Here is a 22,262-nt window from a genome sequence, read left to right as displayed (position 1 = left end):
GGAAGGGACCCCAACTGATTTTCCTTTAAAGCAAATGTGACATGTTGAAAAGTTCATTGCTTATTTCCCGAGCCCTAAATGATACCCATTGCTAGTGATGTAACATTTCATATATCTGGTTCTCAAACAGGTTGCCACAAAGAAGCAGCAACACATTGCTGCTATCGCAATAAGAGCTCTGAATCCCCGCCCCCATCTGCACTATGCATTTAAAGCAGTATCGTACCACTTTAAACAGTTATTATGGTACCTTCAAATAATTCTGCGAACTATAGTTTATTAACGATGCTGAGATCCCTGTTCCCCTCGCAGAGCTACAATTCCCAGAGTTCCCTGGGAAGAGGGGTTGAATGTGAAACCACTTTGAAATTTAATATTATTCTGAGGAGAATTTCTTTCAGTGCATTGAATGAAGTTATGCAGATACAGATCAACCTGGCACTGACCCACTGAAAACGAGGAAAGTATTTTGTACAAACTCACAATTTGTCTTTGTAATTAGGGCATAAATCAGCCCTATGAAAGCATGTCCTTATGACTAATAAATTGAGCAATTTCAAAACAATTAAGTTTTTCTCCTGTGTAATGTTCAGCACTGTTAGCAACGTTCGCAATGGTGTCATCATTGAAGCCTTTGAAAATCAAGCAGGAAAACACTCAATAGTTTGAAACGCTGAGTGGCGTTGTTACTGCTTTGCCTCTTTTGCAAATAACAACCAAAAACCATGAGCTCATTGTTTAGCAAGCATCTTTGGAAAATGACCCCAAAGGCAGCCTGCTTTGGGTGCCCTTGATGACTTGAGAGCTGCAGTTGTGTTGGTGTTTTAAGTTGTGCTACAGCTGGCCTAGTTACTGTTAAGAGTTTCCCTTTCTCTATCCTTTATATTCTCCTAAGCTCCTCCCATTCTGGTTTTTCACACTGTCCCTTCTTCAAGATGACCTCTCTCCCACCTCTGACCTCTTTCAGAGTTTTTGCCCTCGCTTTAACAATGATTTATGATGTGCCTGTGAAAAGGTCAGGCCCAGTTTTACGGTTTGCTTAAAATATTTCTTTTTAGGCTAGATACAGAAGTGCTGCTCAGTAAGTGCTAAGTAAATAAACAAAAGGATATAGCCGGCTTCCTCTTCTTTGCTAACTACTGGTTCTTTTAAACACTCGTTGTCGGAGATGTTTACTAAGTCCTCCAAAAAATTAACAGATACCTATAATCATTTGGTAGGGTAATGAAATGTGTCAAGGGCTTAGGATATCCAGAAAGAGTAATTTCAAATTAAGTTGTCTCACAGTTCAATGAAAAGGCAACTGCTAGAGATAATTCAAAAGCTTGAAGAAGTATTAGACAGGGAGTCTATTTTTCTTTGAGTTTGACAGATAGATCTTTTTCAGTAAAAAAAGTAAGATGGTCTACCAACCATGAACTCACATTCAGTCCTGTCTTCCACGGTCGGTCTCTCCCCCCCCCCCCCTTTGCCTGAGTAAAGATGGCCACACAGGGCTCCTTGCTTTAAAATAAATTCTGGTCTTTTGTGATATGAACTTTCTGCATAGTCACTAAAGTGCACATACACACACTGTGCAACTCCCCTCAAACCTTTCTTTAAGTGTTCCCAGTCTGGTTGCAAAAAGAAAGATATCCCTGAAGATACAACGACAGCACTTATTATCAAAAAAATAAATTAAGTGAGTTGGAAGAAAGGAGAAAGTATGACGAGTTTCTCTGCTTTGCAATGCATTGTCCAGTTATACATGCTCTTTAAACTCTGATACATGTATCAATGCCTGGGTTAAATAATTCCAGATGGAAACTTTACAGATGCCATACGAGACACTTCCAGGGTTTCTTAAAGTTATGAATTCCCCCCCTGGCCAAATGTGTGATTTACTATTCTGACAACCTTAACAGGGAGACGGGGAGACATTCTTTGCTTCTAAAATTCTTTAAAATGTTGCAAGAGTGAAAATCCTGCCAATTTTTTAAAATTATTATTTCAGCAACTTCCATAGCAACAGTGAAAATGTCATTGTGGACAGAAAAAACACATTAGGTTCTCTTCAACCGCATTTATACTTTTTCTTTTCTGTATTCTCCTTCATGGAGACAGTAGAAACATATTCACTGAAAATGCTTCTGGATTTTTTTATTTTTTATTTTAATGAGGAAAGAAAATGCTATGCCAACAGGATTGCACTATAGCAGTGGTGGCGAACCTATGGAACGTGTGCTAGAGGGGGCACTCAAAGCCCTCTCTGTGGGCACATGCGCCGTCGCCCCAGCACAGAGCCGCCAGAAGGCGAGGGTGGCGTGTCAAATCTTCAGTTCAACTTGGACCATGTGCATGGTGGGTCAGCACAGGAAACTGCACAGAAGGAGCAGGATGTGATGCCCGTCTCTCCAAAACAGGGGGCACAGCTATTCTTTGGCCCAAGTTCATTGCGCCCAATTGCCCTGAGGTTTCAGATGCTGCATGAGCAGGACAGTACAATGGTACCTCAGGTTAAGTACTTAATTCTTTCCGGAGGTCCGTACTTAACCTGAAACTGTTCTTAACCTGAGGTACCACTTTAGCTAATGGGGCCTCCTGCTGCTGCCACACTGCCAGAGCACAATTTCTGTTCTCATCCTGAAGCAAAGTACTTAGCCCGAGGTAATATTTCTGGGTTAGTGGAGTCTGTAACCTGAAGTGTATGTAACCTGAGGTACCACTGTACAGAGCCAAAATCCTCAAACTGGCCCATCTGCTGCAGCACCTTTAGGGCTCCTTTTGCTCAGCCGCTCTGCCCAGGATGCCCAGACCGAGAAGGCACCCTCAAGCCATCTCACCTTCTGATTTGATCCCAGAATGTCCCTATTTCCCTTTCCAGTGCTGCTGCCGTTGAGCTCAGGGAGGAGGATGAGCTGATGCTTGTCCTGAGTGACAGGCTGTCAGGGAGGACCCGTTGCCTCTCCAATGGCTTCTCCATGGCCACCATTATTGGTCTTCTCTCTTGGGCAGCTCTCTAGCAGCTGCTGGAGAGCGGACAAGGAGGAGGAGACATGCCAGCTTTGAGGGGCAGGCAGAGGGCAGGGCCACCCTGGGTGGGAAGAAGAAGAAGAAGAGTTTGGATTTGATATCCCGCTTTATCACTACCCTAAGGAGTCTCAAAGTGGCTAACATTCTTCTTTCCCTTCCTCCCCCACAACAAACACTCTGTGAGGTGAGTGAGGCTAAGAGACTTCAGAGAAGTGTGACTGGCCCAAGGTCACCTAGCAGCTGCATGTGGAGGAGTGGGGAATCGAACCCGGTTCACCAGATTACGAGTCCACCACTCTAACCACTACACCACACTGGCGGAGGAAAGGAGTGGACCTCAAGGAGTCTTGATTTTTTTAATTAAAAAAAATGCTTTGTGCATCCTGCTTGATGCAGGAGTTTGCAAGATGAAATCAGGCTGATAAATAGACGGCAGCAATCCTGAACCCACTTAGAGATCCCTCTTGAACATCGTGCGACTTGATGTTCTCAACAAGTATGCATTGGTAGGATTCATGTGCCACAAGCAGATTATGCATTTTGTAATTTAAAATAAAAAAAGACTTGAAAATGTTTTTTTTCCAGCCACATGTACAACTAAAGGCACAGGTGGTTTCTGCAGTGGAACACAGGAAGCTGCCTTAAACTGAATCAGACAATAGGTCCAACCACATTCCCAGTCTGACCTTGAAATGTTCCAGGTTGAACCTAAGCCCCCCTGCATGCAAAAAAAATGCTCAGCTACTGAGCTATGTCCATCTCCCATCCTGACGTATCCTTATTAGCTACTTCCTTACTCTTGTGGGAAATGAATGCCTCATTATTGCTCCCAAGTCCCTTGTGTGAATATAAAAAAGGTAAAGGACCCCTGACAGTTAAGTCTAGTCATGAACAATTCTGTGGCGCTCATCTCGCTTTACTAGCCGAGGGAGCCGACGTTTGTCCGCAGACAGTTTCCCCACCCGGCCAGTATGACTAAGCTGCTTCTGGCAAACCAGAGCAGCGCACGGAAATGCCATTTACCTTCCCGCCGGAGCGGTACCTATTTATCTACTTGCACTTTGATGTGCTTTCAAACTGCTAGGTTGGCAGGAGCTGGGACCAAACAACGGGAGCTCACCCCGTCGTGGGGATTCGAACCGCGGACCTTCTGATCGTCAAGCCTCCTCCAATATCGTTGGTGAATGGCTCGTCTCTCTTCTTTTATTGCCACATACTCTGTCTTTTCTCTCTCTTTCTCTCTCAAAAGTAAAGCTGATTTTGTACATATCCACTTATTTATTACATATTTATTTCTGGGACAAGTGGGAGGGGAGATGTTTCTAATCCCAGGTGCTTTCCACAGAGTGTTTCAAATCACACACCCTCAGCATCTAACAGTGCAATCCTGTGCCTGTCTACTCAAAAGTAAGACTTAATGGGTTCAATGAGCCTTATTCCCAGGTATGTGTGTGTGTTGGGTTGCAGCAGCCAGAGCTATCCTAAGTCTGCCCCTTTGGGCAGATGGTGTCAAGGGCCACTTCATCCCATCTCAACACCCCCACCCACCCACAACAAGCCATATTGTAGTACTGACCCCTCATTTCTTGGAGTGGGTATGGCTGAAAGGGTGTAAACGGGTGTAAACATCAGTACATGTGACACTACTGGCTATCTGAAGTGATAACAATATTCTATTGCTCATGCTATAATAATTAACTACAACAATTAACCATCTGGCCTCTCTCCCTGTCTTTTCCAATATGCTGTGGCGACGCCGGTGGCTGGAGGTTAGGTCAGTGCTGCCATTCCTCTTGACCATGGGTAGGCAAACTAAGGTCCGGGGGCCGAATCCGGCCCAATCATCTTCTCATTCCGGCCCACAGACGGTCTGGGAATCAGCATGTTTTTACATGAGTAGAATGTGTCCTTTTATTTAAAATGCATCTCTGGGTTATTTGTGGGGCATAGGAATTTGTTCTCCCCCCCAAAAAAAAAATATAGTCCGGCCCCTCACAAGGTCCGAGGGACAGTGGACCGGCCCCCTGCAGAAAAAGTTTGCTGACCCCTGCTCTTGACTGACCACTGCATATAAATAGCCATCCCTTATCCAACTTGGAGTTGTCTAACACACTTTCAAAGCCATTCAGTTTGGTGGTCATCACTACATTTTGTGGGAAGGAACAAAATGCTTTAAAATATCACATTCTAAATCTAAAATACCAAAACAAGCACCAGGAAGTAACACCATGCAGCTGGAATAAAACCCAGAGACAATTAAAAACCACTTCAGAGAAAACAGCCATTATAACACATACACACGCACCCCACAAAAAGCCTGTGAGGACAAAATAGCAGCTTTGAGGTGGGAGGTGATTTTTGTTGGGACTGTAGCAGGATTTGAAAGAGTACAACCTTCTCCTTTTTACCTTCTGCAGTCCAGAGGCTGAGCTGCCTGGGGGGCTGCTATTTACATAACAAAAAGGGGCACATTAACTTCACCTTGAATGCCACGGCTAGTTTGAAGAGGGGTGGGAAATCACTTTCTGCCAGGGAGATACATGCCCTCTTTGGCAACCCTCCAGGGCCACATGGCAGCAATGGTTGGGGCCAGATACAAAGGCAAGCAGAACAACTAAGATGACATTAAACTTACGGTCATGCAAAACTTCTTGTCTGTCCTTCCAGGCAAGCAAGGGGCAGAATCCCAGTTCAAGTGCATTTTCCAGCCAAGCAAAGGCATTCAAAGAGGGGTACAGAGCAGGTCGGGTGAAGGGTGTGGCCTGGGATGAGGGGTGTGGCCTAGGGAGAATCCTGAGGGCCAAGCAGAGAGGCTTGGAGGGCCGCATCAACCCTGTGTCCTGTAGTTCCCCACTCTAAGTTTGGCCCTCCATGTATTCATTTCATCTTGGCACAAAGAAATAGACACATGGAATAACAGAGGCCAAGGGCAGCTAGCGCATGGGTTGGCAAACTAAAGCCCGAGGGCCGGATCAGGTCCAATTGCCTTCTAGAGCCGGCCCGCGGACTGTCCGGAAATTCAGGTGGTCGGCATAGCATGTGTGCAATGGTTTTTGTGACTCAGCCAGCCTTGGGGGTCAAAAGTGAGGCGGGTGGCTGACGAGACAAGCCCCTTCTCTGTCCGTTGCGCGTGCGCAGCAATCTTTTCTTCTGGGGTGGGGAAGAGGGAAAAGGAGCCACAGTTTGGATTTCCATCATGGGGTTGCCGGTAACTGGCCTCAGGAAGGGCAGTTGCGGTGGCAGGGGCTCGGGGGCGCCCCGGGAGTGATGCCCACCAGTGTCTGTGGCAGCGGTGCTCCCCACCAGAGGAAGCAGGGAGCGCCTGGGCGGCTGCACTCCAAAGCATTTCTGGGTTCTGCTGGGGAGGCCATTCGTTAGCTACATGGTGCAAACCATGGAAAGGTAAATAGCCTCTGCCTCGTCTTCCCTCACGTGCGGAAAAGAATGTTTTTGCTTGCTTGACTTTTATTAGCCGAAAACTGGAAATCGCAAGAAATACCAACAACAGAAGACTGGCAGATGAAGATGTTGGATTTTTTGGAGCTGGCTGACCTAACTGGAAGAATCGGCAACCAGAAAGAAGAGGAGAAGAGGAGCCAGAATCTAGTACCAAAAGAGTACTGGAATTGATTCAAGAATTCGGACAAGTAGCGGGATTTAAGTTGAATAAGATGAAAACTAAAGTCTTAGAGAAAAATCTAACAGTGATGGAGAGAGAAAGGTTTCAGAAGGAGACAGGGTTAACACTGGTTAAGAAAGTGAAATACCTAGGGGTTAATATGACTGCCAAGAATGTGAATCTGTTTAAGGATAACTATGAAAAATGTTGGATGGAAGTGAAAAAGGATCTAGAAATATGGTCAAACCTGAAGTTATCATTGTTAGGCTGAATTGCTGCGATAAAGATGAATGTATTGCCAAGGATGTTGTTTTTGTTCCAAACATTGCAAATATTAGATAAAATGGAGTGTTTCAAGAAGTGGCAGAGAGATATCTCTAGATTTGTCTGGCAGGGCAAGAAACCTTGAATAAAATTTAAGATATTAACTGACGCTAAGGAAAGAGGTGGATTTGCCCTGCCAGACTTAAAACTTTATTATGAATCAGCCGCTTTTTACTGGCTGAAAGAATGGATGCTTCTTGAGAACACTGATGTGTTGGATTTAGAAGGTGTTAACAACGTTTTTGGGTGGCATGCATATTTGTGGTATGATAAGGTCAAAGCACATAAAGCGTTTAAAAACCATATTGTCAGAAAAGCATTGTTTAATGTTTGGATAAGATATAAGGATTTGCTTGAAAATAAAACCCCAAGGTGGCTGTCACCAATGGAAGCGAAGGCTCAGAAAAAGCTCAATATGGAGGCCAAATGGCCGAAATATTGGGAAATTTTGGAACAAGAGGGAGACAGATTAAAACTGCAGAGTTTTGAAAAATTAAAAAATAGAGTGCGAGATTGGCTTCACTATTATCAAATAATGGAGGCATATAATTTGGATAAAAAAATTGGCTTCCAGGTGGAAAAATCAAAATTGGAAACAGAACTGTTAGACTCCAAAACTAAGAATTTGTCAAGAATGTATAACTTGCTGTTGAAATGGAACACTCAGGATGAAATGGTGAAATCTGTTATGATTAAATGGACACAAGATGTTGGACATAACATTATGATGGCTGACTGGGAACAGTTATGGACCACAGGTATGATGTTCACGGCATGTAATGCCCTAAGAGAAAATATAATGAAAATGATATACAGGTGGTACATGACACCAGTCAAGCTTGCGAAAATTTATCACTTGCCTGATAATAAATGTTGGAAATGTAAAGAGACTGAAGGTACATTCCCAAGGATCAAGACTGAAGGTACATGCCCAAGGATCAAGGTTTTCTGGGAGATGATCTATAACGAAATGAAAAAGGTATTTAAATATACCTTTCTGAAGAAACCAGAGGCCTTTCTCCTGGGCATGGTCGGCCAATTGGTGCTAAAGAAGGACAGAACTTTCTTTATGTATGCTACAACAGCAGCAAGAATACTTATTGCAAAGCATTGGAAGACACAAGATTTACCCACGCTGGAAGAATGGCAGATGAAAGTGATGGACTACATGGAACTGGCGGAAATGACTGGTAGAATCTGAGACCAGGGAGAAGAGTCGGTGGAGGAAGATTGGAAGAAATTTAAAGTTTATTTACAGAAGCATTGTAAGATTAATGAATGTTAGAATGATGTTGGAATGAATTCATGTGTTTTTAGCAAAAATGTCACAAAGATTTAGAAAAAACAGACTGTTAATTGGTGAAAGGAGGGAAAGTAAACTTATATTAATATCAAGATAAATTTACAGGACAAAAATTTGAAAAGAGGGAAAGGATTTGCTGAAATGGATAACTGACTTAGAATACAAAAAAGGGAGGTGTGAGGAGGTCAGGGAAATAAGCTAATGAAAGAAAACAAATGGGAAGAGTTGCTGTATTTTTTCTTGATTTTTCTTTTTGTTTAATGGATTTTGTTTAATGGATTTTAATTCTTTGTTCTTTCTTTTTGATCTTTCTTTTTTCTTTTTTGTATTTCATCTTTTTTTGTTTAAAAGGATGTTTTTCTTGATGTTTCTTTTTGTACTTTTAAAAACTTTAATAAATATCTTATAAAAAAACAGAAAGAAGAGGAGACACAAGAGGATTGGAAGAAATTTAAAGAATATTTAGCTAAATATTGCAATATAAAAGAATTAGAAAATTCTTGGAAGTAACAAATAGGCTTAGGGGTAGAATAAGAATATGTGGTAGTAAATATTAATGATTTGAATAATAATAAAGGAGAAGAGCTTAGTTAATGAAAGGAGTTAATATTATTAGAAATATGAAATTGGAGAACTGTTATACAGGTGATATAATGAAATTCAGATAGAGGGGATTCGAGGAAGTCAGTTACCAATGTTAAGAGATTTAGGTATTTGAAGTAATAATTTTCTCTTGTGTCTAGTTTATTGTCTTTGTTGTGTGTTTTGTCATGTTTTCTGTGTGGAAAATTTGGAAAATCAATTTAAAAAACCTGAAAAAAAGAGAATGTTTTTGCTTGAGCGGCGCCAGCCTGACTTGGTGTGGCCAACAGCTTTTCCCTTCACCCACGCCTGCGCACATGCTCTCCAGAACTCACAGGAATGGCATGCTTACCTCAACCCCCCACCCCCACCCCACCTTATGAGAGAAATAATAACTGTCAACACCTAAAATGCAAAGGAAGCAGCGTGGGTGTATGAAGGAGCCCCCCCCCCAATCACATTTGGGCAACATTGGGGTTAGTCCCAATAAGGGTTTTTGTCAAAAATGCAGGTCATAATTGTGGCAATATATAGTCCGGCTTCCCACACGGTCTGTGGGACAGTGGACCGCCCCCCTCCCCCCGCTGAAGAAGTTTGCTGACCCCTGAGCTAGTGACACCCTCATACAAATGCAGATAGACAAGAGGAATTAGAATAATTATCTGGCTAATTTAATGTTGCTCGATCTCTGGAGCTCTGCATTGAGATTGTTGTAAACCTCTTCAAGATGGCTGTGATTAAGCACTATACAAATTGTCAAAATAAATAAAATGAACTTTCAGAAATATTTAAAATGTTACACTTCAAAGGGGTCGGGGAGTGGATAATAGACATCTCTCAGTCATTTGTCCTTAATAAGCAGAGCGGCCATGTCTCCTACTTTATAGAGTGAAGTCCTCTATTTGAAGGGCTGTCAAGTCTAGTTTAAAGATAAAGACCCATAAGAAGGGTGAGCAGTTAATGATCAAGGTCTTCTTCTTGGGTGAGCGTAAGTGGCCATGATAGTCTTAAGTCCTCCAGCTTTGCATTAAAATTCCCTGTGCAAGAAGAGGGCTTTTGAGGTTGAGGGAGGACTGCCTCCATTTTACTTCAAATTTTGGATTCATTTTTTGTACCATACTAGAATTGGGCTGTGGAGCACACACTCTGTTCATGTGGCATGCCAGGCATCTTGGTATCAGCATGCTAGATTGATGTACTGCTTCTAGCCAAGCTGCTACTGACCTGTAAGTGCACCCTGAATTTCCAAATTTTATGCACGATGCCATCCAGGCTCAAAACAGCACCTGCTTCTGGTCTGCCAAGGAACTAAACATTCTCATGGTTCTCCAGACCTTATCTCCTGAATCTGTTTTTGATGACCAGGGTTAAATTCTGAAACAGGTAAAGTCAAGTTAATTTTAAATTCCTCGGAGCTTGTGTAGGGTATTTATTTTGACACACTACCCCAGTCCTGTCCCCACAATCATACTTACTTAGGATTCAGAAGCAAAGCTTCTAAGGAAGATGGAATGGAGGACTCAGTCGCGCACGTTGCCAGCTAACCCAAGACAGAAGCAGTTCACGAGAGATTCTGTCCTTATACTAAATAGTTTGAGACCAAAATATTCTGCCACATTAGTCTGCTCCTCCACTGCATTCTGCAATGAGAAACCATGCTCTGCATCTTGGGATGTTATCAGAAGTCCACTTGGCTGGGTAGCACGTCAGGAATAGAGTGTTTTTGGTTGTGGCTCCCAAATTGTGGCAATTCCTACCTCAGGAGGCCCGGTTGGTTTCCTCTTTGTTGACTTTGTGATAGACCTTTCTTTTTTGTCAATATTTTGTCAATATTTTTGTCAATATTTTGGATTGATTTGTCAATATTTTTGTCAATATTTTGGATTGATTTAACTTTTTCTGGTCTCGTAAGCAATGTACAGTTTTTAGCTCTCTTTTTTTAGCTCTCTGATTGGTTGGTTTGTTTTTTACAAATTGTATTATATTTTTAACCTGGAATTATGATCTGCCATGCATAATAATAACAGTTGTTATAAATGCATTTATACACTTACAGTGACCATAAACACAAATTTGGAACCCTGTAGGAAAAAATCCTGGGGTGAGAGTTAGAATGAAAAAATAGTGCGTAGTAAAAGGGTTAAGCATATACCCCTCTGTAGTCCACTATTCCAAAGTTCAGTCTCCCTGAACTATTTTTTAAATGGTATGGTGGATCCTAGTCCACATATTTAACACAGTGTGTAGTTGAGCCCCTAAGTAATGTTCATATTAACCATGATTTATAACTGGCCTCAATGATACACACCTTCACCACTGTGGAAGGAGCCTCTTTGGGCAATAAAATGCCATTACAGCCCTAGATGAATATGAATATGAATATATATATATAAATATGAATATATATATATAAATGAATATATATATATGAAAATACACATAGATCATGTTTTCATTTTGAGGAGCCAGTGTTATCTGGGAAGGAAAAAACAATAATGAATAGGAGATGGCATGAGAGAGAAGAGGCCTGAAGGCTAATGCATAGTATTATTTTGTTGTGTCTAAAACACCTCTGTGTGCTGGGATTCTTCTCTTGTAGCTTTGGCTTGAATTCAAGTCAGGGCTGCAAAGATTCTTGCAGAACGCAGAGGCTGTATTCAGCACAGAATTTCAACTCAGCACCAGCTGCAAATTTCTGCTGTGGGGAAGTATAAGCTTGACTTGGGGGCTCATAAGAGGACTGCAAGCAATGTCAGTAGGGCTTGAATTTAACTCATCACTGACTGCAAGCCCCCCTCCTTTTCAGCAGAGAGTGGCTCAACTCTGGACCTCTGATTGGGTGCTCTCAAGTGGAGCCAATAGCAGTGGGGCTGCATTCGGTGCCAACTGGGAGTGCAATTTAAGACTCCTGGTTGTACTTTTGAAGCTGTGACTTTAGCTAACCCACACCAGATGCCATGTGGCATCAGGCATGGGCCAGGTGGGCAAGGCTGGGGAAAACTGCCTCTTGGGCAAAATTAGGACCTTGCCTAACTTCTAGGCTGGTTGTTCCCTATGCCTGCTGCTATACTTTAGTAGTCTTTTAAAGTCCAGTTCATCATTTAAGGGAGGCACTCTGCTTGAAAGGAAGAAGAAGAGAAGAGTTTGGATTTCATATCCCGCTTTATCACTACTCTAAGGAGTCTCAAAGTGGCTAACATTCTCCTTTTCCTTTCTCCCCCACAACAAACACTCTGTGAGGTGAGTGAGGCTGAGAGACTTCAGAGAAGTGTGACTGGCCGAAGGTCACCCAGCAGCTGCATGTGGAGGAGTGGGGAATCGAACACGGTTCACCAGATTACACGTCCACCGCTCTTAACCACTACACCACTCTGGCCTCCAAATAAGCAGTTTACATGAACTCAGAGTTACAAGTGTACCTTGCAATTCAAACCATTAGCATGGAGTTAGTACTTGGCCAATGCAATCGTAAACATGTTTGCTCAGGAGTAAGATGAGTATCAACACAATTACGTTCACATTAGGGGGAAATCCTATTTCTGGTGTCGTAAGCCAGTCAGGCCTTATTTTCTGAGAGTACATCTTCTGTGGAAGAGGCCCTGGGCCCTGCAGAGAACCCTAAAGCAGCCAGTAAGCTGTCCAACTCACCTGGTCATACAGACATCTTGCCTGGGGGTCAGGCCCCTACGCCAGACTAGCAAGCTCACCCAGTTCATCTCCTGCTGCCCTCCCAAGAGCTAAGTCAAAGGGAGCCAGTGGCAGATTGGTGGAGGAGTACTCACTTGGCTACAAGGGGACTTCAGGACAGAGGTCGATTCAGAAAGAGGGGTCTACCCAAGATGAGGCACCATATGCATTTTATAGCCCAGCTCATGACCAGGAAGGAGTGAGTCTACCTACTATCTCCCAGTATGACTTTCTTTTGGACAGCTGTACTTCCAGTCCCTGTCTACCTGGCTGTCATGGACTGGCTTGATGCAGAGGAGGAGTGGGAAACCCCAAGGGGAAGACGACTTAGAGGCAGGTGGTGGGATGATGGTGAGTGGTCAGAGGGAGAAATAGGAGAAGACTGGGAGGAGGAGGTGTCAGAAGCCAAAGGGGCAACAGGGTTTAGTGAGCAGGAAGCAACCATGGCAGAGAGCAGCCCAGAACCAGAGGCAGAAGCAGATGCTGGAGAGGAGGGGGGCAAAGAGGCAGACATGACACAGGCTGCTGAAGAATCCAGGGAGTCTCCACTTCCTGCTGTGACCAGCTCCCCCACTCTCACCCTGGTCTCCTAGAACATGCAGAAAAATGAAAAGGGCAGAAGAAAGTTTGGTTATGTTCAGACGCAGTCTATGACTGCTTGGAGAAATCCTGAGAGAGGAGGGGACTTAGATAGCTGTGGGACCTTCAGTCCTCCCAACATCCTCATTGGGGCAAGACCTGCTGTGAAGAGTTGCTGTTTTGATTTTGACTTTGAAAGAGTTAACTTCGCTGACACCAGTGTTTTCTAATTGCTGACCTTCACCTGACTCCGGCTCCTGACACTGGTCTTGGATTCTGTTTTTGTGCAGCTGCAATTCTTGTGTCGAATTCTGCCTGGACACACCTCAGTTCTTGGGCTGCCTTGGTTACAGCCATAACTGCTACACCCCGGAGTCTCAGGTAAGTCAGAACTCGGTCTCTGTATCTCAGCGTTGTGGTATCAGACCTCCCTAGAGATGCTGAGGACTGAGCTTGGGACCTTCTGGATGCAAAGAGGATGCTTTCCCACTGAACTGAGCCCTTTCCCACGGACCTTGGAGACTCACACTGAGACGTTTTGACTTGCAGCGTCGCTATGTCATGAGCTACTCTTCCTGATGCTATGACCTCCTGTATGTTGCAGTTATACTCAAGCCCTGCACGTGCGCTTCCACACACAGTGCACATACATTGCTATCTGTATTTCTACAGCTGGCCTGGGGAAGCACTATACACTTACATTTAAATACATTATCAATTTCAAACCAAATGCAACATATGCACCACAGATGAGTTTTCTGTGCCACCAGCTTTCACATTTTTTAAAAAAATAAAACATGTGCAGAATATTTTATCTTTCTTGCTGAAAACACTTGGAGAGGAAGAGTAGGAAAAAGACAATTTAGAGGAGGAGGAGTCGAAATAATCCACCTAAGAAGATTGCTGGGGGTGGGGGGAGATCTGCGAATTTCCCCTTAAAACATTCCTATCATGCTGTTTCATATTCATTAATTAGTCTGAGGGTTCCTTCGTGTTTATTTTACAAAGGCACTTAAACCCACGCACCCATTCAACATATTTATGACCCCAGTTTTCTTTCTTTTCTCTGAGACTGTACCGTAATTGTTCTCAGGACTCAGGGACTGCAGAGGGCCTTCCCTGATGAAAAGAGACAACATAAAGAAGGAAATGAATGTGTGAGGGATGAATACCTTTGACAAAGCAACTGGGTGCAATTTGGCCAATGGCCCCAGGGGTCACTTTAATAGAGTGGTGTCTCAGCCTCTATTGAGTGTACGGGAGACTATTAACTCTTAACAACTCTTGGTCTCAGGTTATTTATTTATTGCTTAAATGATTTGTTATTGCTACTTGAATTTAATATATCCTCTGGGAACTGAGATGGCAGCATCGTGTTACAAAAAACCTACAAGTTATTTTAAAACTGTAATTGAGATTTTATGAGCGCCATAAAATCTTTCTGAACAAATAACGTACCATTAGTCAGAAACTACAGCAGGAGATCTGTAAAATTAAGCATATATTAGAACAGTACTGTATTTGTGTGCCTCTCTTAAGGCCTGGTAATGGGGAAGGGCAACAGAAAGGCTAAATATTTACTGCTTTGCATGTTCATTATTACCATTAGAATTTAATAATGCTTAACACTTAGGTAGCACTTTATAATAGTAAAGGCAGAACAGGCAAAATGTGAAAAACATGATCACATAAAATTTGGAAGCTTCTCACATTTACAGCAAAAGCCATATAAAATTGGCCCCTTCAGGGGGGAAAACTCCTGTCAGGCATAGCACAGTATCTCTATCTAGCTAAGGAATCTGAATCTAGCTAAGGCATCTGAAGAAGTGTGCATGCACACAAAAGCACACACTTAGTTGGTCTCTAAGGTGCTACTGGACATTTATATATATGTATGTATATATATACAGAGAGAGACACAGAGAGAGAGAGAGAGATTAGCTAAGGATTGCCCAAGCGAAAGCTTCCATCCTGTACACTGTTTGGGTCCCAGTAACTTCAACAGGTGAGTAAAGTAGTATCTGTGCAGAACTGCAGCCTAAACTCTTGCTAAAGTTAATTTTAGTTTACTTTTATTCCTTTCTTTTGCAGTGCCCATAGTACATTTCACATGCCCACATATTTCTTCTAGTCAATGCTTTTTAAAGCTTAATAACAATAACTATGTTCTGGTGTCTGCGAATATCCAGTAAATCAATCAATCAAATGCCGTGTGTGCCAAAAGCATGGCCACAAAGTGGGGGAAATATTGAGGTGGATGTTATGAGTTTGTTGTCTGATTACTGTCAATAGGTTTGTTTCTATAGTTTTGACAAAAATGAAGGTTTATTGGATTCTGGCCTTTTACGAAACACACGTTCAGTTGGCTCAGAGAAGCCATGTAAACAGCCACGGAGCTACTCTCCACATTGGTAGAGCATGAGACTCTTGATAGGGTCATGGATTTGAGCCCCATGTTGGGCAAAAGATTCCTGCATTGCAGGGGGTTGGACTAGATGACCCTCATGGCCCCTTCCACCTCTACAGTTCTATGGAGAAGCAGGGTTTTCTTGCCAATCCAGCTGCTGAAGATGCAATATGAGGTTGGATTAGGGCAGGGGACGTGGGTGGTGCTGTGGGTTAAACCACAGAGCCTAGGACTTGCTGATCAGAAGGTCAGCGGTTCGAATCCCCGCGACGGGGTGAGCTCCCATTGCTCGGTCCCTGCTCCTGCCAACCTAGCAGTTCGAAAGCACGTCAAAGTGCAAGTAGATAAATAGGTACCGCTCCGGCGGGAAGGTAAACGGCGTTTCTGTGCGCTGCTCTGGTTCGCCAGAAGCGGCTGAGTCATGCTGGCCACATGCTGTACGCCGGCTCCCTTGGCCAGTAAAGCGAGATGAGCGCCGCAACCCCAGAGTCGGTCACGACTGGACCTAATGGTCAGGGGTCCCTTTACCTTTAACCAACATGGTGCCCGCCAGATGTTGGTGGACCACAACTTTCATGAAGCATGACAACTGGACTTGCCTGATGGAGGTGATGGGAGTCGGAGTCCAACAAAATCCAGAGGACCACAAATACCTCACCCTGGATTAAGGCTATACAGTAGTTTCTAGGTGAATTTGGGAATGGATGGAGCAAGGTATAAGGTGATTGAAGAGAAGGTGGAGAAATGGAGAGGTAAAAAGAACACGAGGTAACAGATTATGGGACCTAGTGTGGATTTTGCTGTCTATTCCCCATGTTTCTAAGCATGCATACTCACTGTGTGAGGTTACCTGGGGATTTGGAGTGAGGTGTCACCCATATGCAGGTACCATCCAGCTCTGTTTCTCCTTGCCAGTGGCATCAAAAAAGGCTGTGGAAGTGCTGAACCACTGTCTGGACTCAGTGGTGGGTTGGGTGGGTCCCCAAAACTGAAGCTGAATCTTGACAAAGTGGAGGACCAAGAAGTTTGTGTATTACTTGATCTGGTTGGGGTTCCATTTCACCTGAAGGAGCAAGGATGGGGCTTGAAGTCCTCCTTCAACCACCATTGCCAGCTGAAGCTGGGTGGCTCAGACCACCTTTTACCAGATTAATTTAGTTTACCAGCCTTTCCTGGATAGTGGTAGCCTGGCCAGAGTGATCCATGCTCTTCTGGGATTGCTGCAATGTGTGATATGTGGGGCTACGCTTGAAACTGGTTTGGAAACTTCCAACTAGTACAGAATTTGGCTGCCAGAATTCTAGTCTGAACCATGTTACACCAACTCTTAAGGAACTACATTCTGACCATTGAAGACTGTACTGTGGTGCATATCTTTCAGTGAGGAGTGGAGTATTTTAGGAATATTGTATTGTACACCTCTTAAAATTTGGCTACTAGTTGATTTTATCTGTTTGAATTTAATTTTGCTGTTAAGTCACTTTGAGACACTTCTTTTTTGTATAAAACATGGTAGGCAAACTAAGGCCCGGGGGCTGGATCTGGCCCAACCGCCTTCTAAATCCGACCTGCGGATGGTCCGGGAATCAGCGTGTTTTTACATGAGTAGAATGTGTGCTTTTATTTAAAATTCATCTCTGGATTATTTGTGGGGCATAGGAATTCGTTCATTTCCCTCCCCCCCAAAATATAGTCTGAGGGACAGTGGACCGGCCCCCTGCTGAAAAAGTTTGCTGACCCCTGGGCTAGTGCTATAAACAAAACAAACAAACAGTAAATAAATAAAATTCTCAAGAGCAGATTGAGCAGAACAATAATGACACACAAGCATGCATATTCGGGGGGGGGGGAGCTGTGAAACCAAATCAACCATCACAAATGAAGACGTCATTCATTTTGATATGGTTATGATGGCTGTTTTCAAAGATGGTGGAGTGTAAAATGGCTGCCATATCATTAAGGAACTGCAGACCCATGCCTGGAGTACTACTAACCAGGAATTCACCAGGAATTTCCCTACCAATGTGTGGAAATGGGCTAGACACTGGGGCTTCTCTGTAAAACAGTACTCGCCTGCACTTCAATTCAGAGCCAGGAGAGCTGAAAAGGCTATCACAGGAGAGTCAGAAAACAGGCAGCACTAGGAGTTTGCTGCCTTCCTTCGCATAAGAAAATGCAGGGACTATGCTCAAAAAAATCACAGGAATAACCCATAACCAGATTAGTAAGTGCAGAGCGCAGTCCAGAGTAGCACCCCATGTCCGCTGTATCTGCTGCTGGAGGAAATGTATAGGCCAGGCATCCCCAACCTTTGGCTCTCCAGAAGTTTTGGACTACAATTCCCATCATCCCTGACCACTGGTCCTGTTAGCTAGGGATCATGGGAGTTGTAGGCCAAAACATCTGGAGGGCTGCATGTTGGGGGTGCCTGGTATAGGCAATCAGTAAGGGGGTGTCTACATTAGTACAGTGGTACCTCAGGTTACATACGCTTCAGGTTACATACACTTCAGGTTACAGACTCCACTAACCCAGAAATAGTGCTTCAGGTTAAGAACTTTGCTTCAGAATGAGAACAGAAATTGGGCTTCGGCGGTGCGGCAGCAGCAGGAGGCCCCATTAGCTAAAGTGGTGCTTCAGGTTAAGAACAGTTTCAGGTTAAGTACGGACCTCTGGAATGAATTAAGTACTTAACCTGAGGTACCACTGTAAAACAATGTCAAGAGAAAGAGTTCAGACGCTTCGAATCATCCAGGGTCCAATTTGAGGTGGAATTAATTATCTTCCAAGCTGATGGACACTCAACCATGGTTGGAGCCAGGATTTTTGCTAAAGGAGGCAGGCCTTTTGTGTGGGGACAGAAGCTGTCTGCTATATATTTTTATTTATTGGGGGGCAGCTGCCCCTCTCTGCCCCCCCCCCAGCTATACCCATGCACTCAACCATCAGAGTTTGCTATTTGATGAAATGATATTATGCACACACTGTAAGTTTATATAACTCATATACAGAAATTATATTTTGTTCTCTGTTTTGGAATTCTTTAAGGGTATTGCAGGAGGTTTGCAGAATATAAAATACAAATACAGAAAAAAGACCTACATTTCTTGCTTCTCTTTGACCTCAGTGGGCGTTCATCCAGGTTTATTATGTATAAAACTCTTAAGTTTGTTCCTGATGTGATAAATACTCATTATCTTGAACTGAATCCAGCTAAGTTAGCTGCAACTGGTTCCCATTTAAATCAACAGGACTTTGGTTAAGTCGCAGCTAACATGCACCATCTATTTCAGTGGGATCTATGTAAAACTAGTTTAGGGTACAACCCTAACCTTACTGGGAATAAAGTAAGCACCATTTAATTCACCAGGACAAACTGCGACGTAGACCTGGTTAGGGTTGTGCTTTTAATCTGGATCCAGTCCTTTACTGAAATTTTTCCTGTTATTTACTTCAGTACACCTACATCTCAGGAATTCAACTGGTGTCTTAGGCTGCAGAAAACTGAACAATGATAACAGTGGCTATGTGAAAAATATTTTAATTTGTGTACTACCTTTGTTGTTGCTTTTCTAATTTCAAGAATTATCTTTAGTCTTCCATTACATTTCCCCAGAAAAATTGGTTCATTGCTGTATATGGTGGCTTCTGATAATTTATGTGATTTAATATATGTTGACCTGTTAATGATCTAAAATATTATATGGATCTAGGCAGGTTCTGTAATTTACTGCTGTTCACATTTTTATCAGAAAGTTATCTTATTTTACACTCTTGGTGCTCTCACAAACAGTGTGTTTAAAGTGAATTAGAGGTTGTGATACTTAGCATATTAGTTTTTCCTGATTACTCTAGAACAGCTTGCCCCAAAGAGAAGAAGTTATGTGAACAGATGTTTGAGTCGCAAGTAATTTAATACCCAGCACTGAACTGAGCAAAGAGATTCAGGCCACTTATGCTTCCTGAGTATCAGTTTCACTGGTAATATTTGGTTCAGTGCTACTCTGTACCATGAAGACTTATGAAATAAGTGTTTGTTTCACAGATGAAATGCTTAAGTGGCATAGCTAATGAATTATTTGAAGGAATGTTGCTTGGCTTATTACTGTCCATAAAAGCTCCACAAAGCTCAGCAAGAAAACTTTCAGATTCCATGAATGGGGACCACTTTCTCTAGGAGGGAAGTGAAGCCTTCCTGGAAGTTGTGCCCTGTTTCCTAGGAAAAGGATTGTCGCCTACACATTGCCAAAAAAGGAGTGGATGTATCACTGAAAAAGAAAACACACATAGCATTTCCATGTGCTGGTTTATATTTCTAGGTGGGAATTTAGAAATAATTACTATAATTTAGATAGATATACTTGTGTGCCTGCTCAGTCTGCTGTCCAGCTGCTGATTGTCAACGGGCAACTTCAAGACCTTTGTTTTTCCTTCTAATGTCCTGACTTGGAACAGGCCCTTGAAATGGGGGACGCCTTCAATTAGAGGGTGGTCCTCTGTAAAGTAGGACTTATGACTACTCTACTTGGTCAAATGATGGAGCATATCAGGTTGGTTATGCCCTTGTGAAGTGAATTTTTTGTTATGTACGCAGGCTGAGACCCTACCTGCCCGCGGACTGTCTCGCCAGAGTGGTGCATGGTCTAGTTATCTCCCGCTTGGACTACTGCAATGCGTTCTACGTGGGGCTACCTTTGAAGGTGACTCGGAAACTACAACTAATCCAGAATGCGGCAGCTAGACTGGTGACTGGGGGCGGCCGCCGAGACCATATAACACCGGTCTTGAAAGACCTACATTGGCTCCCAGTATGTTTCCGAGCACAATTCAAAGTGCTGGTGCTGACCTTTAAAGCCCTAAGCGGCCTTGGCCCAGTATGCCTGAAGGAGCGTCTCCACCTCCATCGTTCTGCCCGAGGGCCTTCTGACGGTTCCCTCATTACGAGAAGCAAAGCTACAGGGAACCAGGCAGAGGGCCTTCTCAGTAGTGGCGCCCGCCCTGTGGAACGCCCACCCATCAGATGTCAAAGCGATAAACAACTTCCTGACATTCAGAAGACATCTTAAGGCAGCCCTGTTCAGGGAAGTTTTTAATGTGTGATATTTTAGTGTTTTTTGGTTTCTATGGAAGCCGCCCAGAGTGGCTGGGGAAACCCAGCCAGATGGGTGGGGTACAAATAAATAATAATAATTATTATTATTATTATTATTATTATTATTATTATTATTATGTGACTACAATTCCACTTAAGGTTTATTATTGAAATTGAAATACTTTATTGTCACTTGTACAACTTGTATACAGTGAGATTACATGAGCACCCCCCACTCAGCTCTCTTAGTCTTAATTCCCCTCGTTTCCTGACGCACACCCAACAAACCCGAAAGTCAGTTGCCCTGTTGTTATCTTTTCATTCAGCAGCCTAACAGCCCATGGATAGAAGCTGTTCTTTACCCTGTTGGTGTGACTAATCCTGCTTCTATATCTTCTGACTGAGGGCAGGAGATCAAGAAAATGCCGGCCAGGGTGTGAATCATCCCTGAGAATTTTCCTCACTCTCCTGAGGCAACGTTCTTCCACTATTTCATCCAGTGGATTTACGGGACAGCCCATAATATCTTGTGCTGTATTCACCACCCTCTGTAGGCACTTCCTATCAGATGATGTCAAACCAGCGTCCCACACCGTGATGCAGTATGAAAGGACACTTTCTATTGTTGACATGTAGAAGGAGATCATTAGAAAAGTAAATAAACCAGACATTATTCATATGATGGTTTTAATTTCTTAAAACAAACACCACCACCCAGGCTTCTCACTAATTGTATTAGGGGATGGGTTTGCATATTCTGGTTATATGTCAAATTACTTTTTCTTCATGTATGTATTACGTAACCAAAAAGGGATGCAGGTGGTGCTGGGTCTAAACCACTGAGCCTCTTGGGCTTGCCAATCAGAAGGTCGGTGGTTCGAATCCCCGCGACAGAGTGAGCTCCTGTTGCTCGGTCCCAGCTCCTGCCCACCTAGCAGTTCGAAAGCACGCCAAAAAAAGTGCAAGTAGATAAATAGGTACCGCTCCAGTGGGAAGGTAAATGACATTTCCATGCGCTGCTCTGGTTTCGGTGTTCCGTTGCACCAGAAGCGGCTTAGTCATGCTGGCCACATGACCCAAAAAAACTGTCTGCGGCTAAATGCCGGCTCCCTTGGCCTGTAAAGTGAGATAAACGCCACAACCCCAGAGTTGTCTACGACTGGACTTTACTGTCGGGGTCCTTTACCTTTTATTATGTAACCACAGGGGAAAAGAAGTTAAATGTAATTCAGGACAAATAAATGTAATTAATTAAAAAAAAAACTTCTCAGGAATTCATGCAACTGGTTCCAAAGTCCATGCTATATATAAAAGGTCTGTGGTCTTAAGAAACACTGAGCTTTGCAGGATCATGTCCATTGTCTGAACATGCCCTTAACAATACCTTCCATCAAAATTAATTATGCAATGTAGGATCCAAAAACCTACAATGCAGGATCCATGAATCTGATAGGGCTTTACGCTTTCCCCCACTCTCCTGCCAACTGTGGCCCCTGGACTTATGTGGTAAATTGCTCCAGGAGAATTTCAAAATACATTTGTCATGATGTTGCATGACAGCCAGCTGTTCAAAGAAGAGACGTTACACATTCCAGCGGGAAAGCACGAGCCCTTGAACTAGCTTAAATCCAGCCATGACTGCTATTATTTAAGACAC

Source organism: Podarcis filfolensis (genome assembly GCF_964270895.1).
Source record: "Podarcis filfolensis genome assembly, chromosome: 11".
NCBI lineage: Eukaryota > Metazoa > Chordata > Lepidosauria > Squamata > Lacertidae > Podarcis > Podarcis filfolensis.
This window is presented reverse-complemented; position numbering follows the sequence as displayed.